Source organism: Coenobita brevimanus, chromosome 36 (assembly GCF_032717465.1).
Source record: "Coenobita brevimanus isolate Jiangsu-jjx chromosome 36, ASM3271746v2, whole genome shotgun sequence".
In the NCBI taxonomy this organism is placed as follows: Eukaryota; Metazoa; Arthropoda; class Malacostraca; order Decapoda; family Coenobitidae; genus Coenobita; species Coenobita brevimanus.
In genome coordinates, this window is record NC_136989.1 from 3,883,589 (window position 1) to 3,889,445 (window position 5,857).

The window sequence follows — 5,857 nt, forward strand, 5'->3', positions numbered from 1 at the left end:
TGGTAGTACCAGTGGACGGCAATGGTAGTGTAGGTGTCAATGGCAGTAATGGTAGTACCAGTGGACCATCACGCCAGCCAATGGTAGTGAGGCTGGCGGCAAGATGTGATGCCGTGTTGCCAATGTAGCGAGTTTTGAGCTAAGTTTAACCAACAATAGCGGTACTTTTTGACCACTTAACTACAGGACATAAAGTAATGTTTTAGTAATTTCAATAAAGTTTTGCCTTACTCCAAAAATGTTATCCATTTTTATCGCTAATTTCCGGAACTTTATGCGTGAACAAAATTGTAGCTGTTTGTTAGCTTGTTTAGCGGCCTTAGTATATTTAGCCCTGGCCAGCGAGTGATGAGGTGTTAGTGTAACAGTGGCTGTGTTTATGAGAGCAGGTTTGAACTTCTTGGCTACGAACACCATCACGTGAGTTGTTTATTGCTGCAGAGAAGGAGTAATAGTATATGGTGGATCAGTTGGCGGTACACTTATGTGTGTGTGTGTGTGTGTGTGTGTGTGTGTGTGTGTGTGTGTGTGTGTGTGTGACAGGGCTGGGGCACAGAGAGGGTGATAAGTATGTGGCATACCAAACCTCGTAGTCCCTCTTGCTTAGCGATTTATTCATTTTTACATCTGAACAATTGACAGTTGAGACAAATGTTAGAAGTTATGTGTGTAGCGTGAAAGAAAGAGTGTAACTTAAGGGAGATAAGAAGACATGAACAGGGAGGAGGAGGGGAAGGCCGTGGCCATTATATTCTACCTTCCTAACGCCTCTTCCTTAGCCATTTACTTATTTGACATATTACTGCTAAACATTCTCATATATTCGGGTTATAATATATATATGAGGGAAGGATGGGCAGTGTAAGGCAGAGGGAGACGTGCAGGGAAGGGCAAATGAGTCATGTGTTGGACGCTGATAAAGTGACTTGCCAAATGCAAAGCCTCAAAACGCTAGAAAGGCGATAAAGTAAATAAGTAATCTATATAAAATCGCATATAAAATGATCAAACTTGGCGATATTCTCAGAATTGTGTACAGATGTGTGTAACAGAAGCAGACTTCTTGTCCAGATGGTCTAAAACTTGGCAAATGGAATTTAACGTTGAAAAATGTAAACTACTTAACGTAAGCAAGATCATTGGAGATACTAAATACAGCTTAGATAACAAAGAAATTAGCAAATCGGAATGCGTGAGAGATCTACGAGTAATGGTTAGTAACGACCTTAAACCAAGGCAACAGTTTATTAATGCGAGAAATAAAGCAAATAGGGTCCTAGGATTTTTTTTTCGAGAGGCGTGAACAATAGATCATCAAAAGTGATACAGCAACTTTATCTAGCATTAGTAAGGCCACACTTAGACTGTGCAGTACAATTTTGGTGTCCTTACCACAGAATGGATATAAAGTCCTAAGAAAATGTAGAGAGAAGAATGACAAACATGGTACATGATGATGGGAAGCTGTCATATGAAGACAGACTAAAAAGACTACATTTTCACTCACTAGAAAGACGTAGAGTAAGAGGAGACTTAATTGAGGTGTTTAAGTGGATGAAGGGAATAAATAAGGGAGATATTAGCAAGGTACTTAATACAGGGATGGAACTTATAATGACTAACTTAAACTAATGGAAGAATTTACTCATGTTATATTTTACCAGGTCACCAGTCACTACAGAGACAACAGTACCACTACTACAAATATGGTGAGTACACTGTTACCCTGCTGACAGTACATGGCTTGTGCTTTGTGTATTTGAGGCAATGAGAAGCACACACACACACACACACACACACACACACACACACACACACACACACACACACACACACACACACTATGCTGTACTATACAAAGGAGGTTGTCACATTCAGGACTAGCGTACAAAGGTTCTTAATTCATATGTTGTTGGACATACAGTTTGTGGATAAAAAGATCAATACTCACTACTGTACTGTCTCTCACTATTAATATTAGTGTTACTCTACATGTTACAGTACAACAGCATATTCTGTTATGGCATGTTCACCATACTGTTATCACACCACCACTTGTACAGTCGCCCCAAGAAGTGATGGCAAAGTTTCAGATTGCTTCAGACACTCTGTACTGCCATGCTTTCCGTGAAAACTTACTGAATTCAAGGTAAAAATTTCTGTACTTCATCACGTCATATCGAAAAGAAAAAAAATAGTATATCACGCTAATAATTATGAGAAATGAATAACATGAGGCAATGATGTATTAGAAGCTAACCTGTAACATATGTTTTCCCGATTTGAATATGTAATGTATTACTCGGCACGTGGTGCACAGCATATCCCCGTGCTCGTGTGTGTGTCCCAGGATTTCAAAAACTGATTATCTAGTTTCACAGGCCAACCTAGGAAAATTCTAGTGAATGCAATACACTACTTGCTTTTCAGATGCAATGGTGATGATGATATAGGAACAATAAGGATGCCACAAAAATTATTCTTAGTAAGGATACCCTACCCAAAGCTGCAGCAAGATCTTTCCTTCCTCTTATTCCTTGCCTCCCCTAGCATATAATAAATGTAATTTTATACTACCCTATTGATACAAAATTATTATAGACGTGGCGTGTGACTCTGAGGATATTATTATCATGCCGTGGCAACCTACCCCTCAACAGTGCATCCAGTTTCGTGTATAATATGAGACGCATGTGATTCGTGTATTATATGTTCGTGTATAATAATATTCATGTATAATATATTCGTGAACAATGATATGAATTGTGTAATGATACGAAACTGGACGCACTTTTGACTGGTAGGTTGCCAGGGTACGATAATGACAACCTCAGAGTCATGTGCTGCGACTATAGGTATGACAGATTATATCTTTTTCTCTGACACTAGGCAGTAAAGAGGACTGGAACATGGGCTTACAAGTGTAATGCAAAAGTGCATACTTGTTCCATCTTTTAAATCTGGAATACTTTTCTTTTTAAATAAACTGCTGTGTCTTGTCTAATTGAAAATACTGAGTTGGAAGTGTGGAACTCACTGCTGTTTTTATTGCATTTTATTACTCTTGCCCGTTGTTCAGGCACCGAGGATATTACAGACTATGAAACAATTTGCATCCTCCATGGAGCTCAGACTCTCAGCAAATTGGCGAGGTTCTTTTATATTTCATTAAGTGATAGTTTTCAAGCTCATACTAAGTCTTCCACAGATTTTTCTTAGTGGAAAAGTGGCCAAATGCGATGTAATAGCTGCATGTCTGTCAGTAAAAGTTGTCTTCATTTGTGCTTGTTGATCGAGCCATTTAACATCGCCTACTAACTTACTCCGCATTCCCACTTTCTGTCGTCATCCATGGAGACAACAAAAACGGAAATAAATAACTTTTAACTATTCACCTGTAGTCTAACGGTAAATATCTCGTAAAGAAAATGACAGATCTTTATTGTTTATTGAAAGCCTTTTCTTTTCAGTCTTACGATACCAGAAATAATTGCTTACAACCACAGTAGACTTAAACCCCGCAACTTATTCCTACCTGTCCTTGAACGATAGATCTGAAATTTCCGTTAGTTCCGTTTAGGATTTCTTATTATCGTAACTAACAAACTGTTTCTTACAATTCTGAAATGCATTAACACTTTGTCATTTAATTAATGTTATGCCACGTACTCAGAGATCAACTTCTTTCTCTCTGAGTATGTGGGTCCAATATTGGGTTCTTTCTAAGACCCAGAGCATGCAACCAATGGAACAGGGCTTAAAACCACAAAGAATACAGTGACTTGACACAATACAATGTGATAGATTACCCACACTATATGAAGTATAAGCATCTGAGTCTGGGACTAGTGGCCCCAGGTGTGGGAGGTGTCTCATCAGGTGTGCACTCTCTGAAGGGGCGTGGTACCACTATTTTACTCTTGATCGTCGGGTGAGGGCTGCTGGGAGGTGTAGAGGGAGGCCTTTCATTGGAGGGACCTCCGTCAGTGTGTCGGCCCTCGGGGCTGGGGCCGAACAGATAGAGTAGGCGTGCTTCCTTGCACCTGCCCCTCATGGGGGACGGTTTGCTGGTTTGTCTAGGGAGGTCTCGGCCGGGAGTTCTGGGGGCGTCCCTCTGTGTCTGGTGTCTGCACTCTCACCTTCGTCGGGAGTCTGACAGGGGCTGCCTGCGGTCTCTCCTCCTTCAGGAGTCCGACAGGGGCTGCCTGCGGTCTCTCCTTCAGGAGTCCGACATTGACTGGTGACTTAGGGGCGCTGGTTGTAATGAGTGTACCCCAGGACTCACTATAAGGCCACTCCAGACCTCTTCCAGCAGTGGCTCTGCTGGGGAGCCTACTCTGCCCCCTGTGGTGCGGGGAGAGTGAGAAGGACGTCCCTTTCGGCCTCTGGAGGAGTAAGGCGAGCAAGGGGCGTGACCCGCTCGTCTCCTGGAGGAGTGAGGCTAGCAAGGGTCATGACCCTCTATAGGTCCGAAGGTTCAGCAGATGAGGCCCACATGGTGAGCGGGGCCTCCCCGACAGGCACAGTGGGCACCGCCTCGATTCTGCTAGGCACTGGGACTGCAGGTGAGAGACGTGCAGTGGGCATCTCCACGGTCCTGCTCAGGGCAGGGGCTGTAGGTGAGGGAAACACGGTGGGCGTCCTTTCCCCAACGAGCACAGTGGGCGTCGTCAGTCCTACAGAAGGCAGTAGGTGGAGGGAGCACGGTAGGAGTTCTTCCCCTGACAAATACAGTGGGCGTCGTTGTAGTCCTACTAACGAAGTCTGCTGGGACACAGATCCTGCCCCGATTCCGTTGAGTGCTGGTCCAGGTGGAGGGTAATGCAGCAGGGTGATGTACAGTCACGCATACTAATTTCTGCTCAGAGGTTACCCCTTCCTTCCTCTACCCTGGACAGAGGGAAGGGGGGAATCGCAAACAAGTCTACCCCGCCTTCTGCCCCCAACTCCCCCACCCTCCACCTCCAGCTGCCAGTTACTGATTAGACGCAAATTTTCTCATGTCCTGTAAACATGACTAAACTGTCGTCGCACACGCTTTCAACGGCCAAGATTTGGACTATATTTTTAGAATAAATTATTACCGTATTGAATAAGGAGTTGCAGGGAAGGTTTGGAGCCAGCAGATCCAGTTGTTAGAATGACTATATTTGTAGTCGCCACGCTGTCAGTGCAAAATTTAAGTCGTGTGTGTGTGTGTGTGTTTGTGTGTGTGTGTGTGTGTGTGTGCAGTTTATAAGCCCAGCTACCCAGCTATGTGAAGTGGAACGGTCACTCTAATAAAAATTACGAATATTGGTCTGGTGTTCTCTATTTGAACTTGGCACATAATGAGAAATAAAATTATATATATATATATATATATATATATATATATATATATATATATATATATAAAATAGCTTTCCATACATCTGACCTAAGTGTGTGTGATAAATGTTGCCTGCACACGATATACGAAGGAGCGGTGACGGTATAACTGACTGCTGATCAGGCCTAAGGTGGGGGGAGGGGAGGGGTGAGAGGCGGGGAAGACTTAAGACAAAGAAAGAGAGAGAAGGGGGAGAGGGGGAGAGAAGCAAAGAGAAAGTTATATAAATTTAAAAAGAAAGAGTGAGTGGGAAAAGTAAATTCAGAGAGAGAGAGAGAGAGCTGGGGGAAGTGAAAAGGTAAGCACTGGAACCCAGAATTGTGCAGCGGACGACACTGGATTACAATGATGGTGAATATTTTCAGTTTGAGAATGCAGTTCAATACGGTAATAATTTATTCTAAAAATATAGTCCAAATCTTGGCCGTTGAAAGCGTGTGCGGCGACAGTTTAGTCATGTTTACAGGACATGAGAAAATTTGCGTC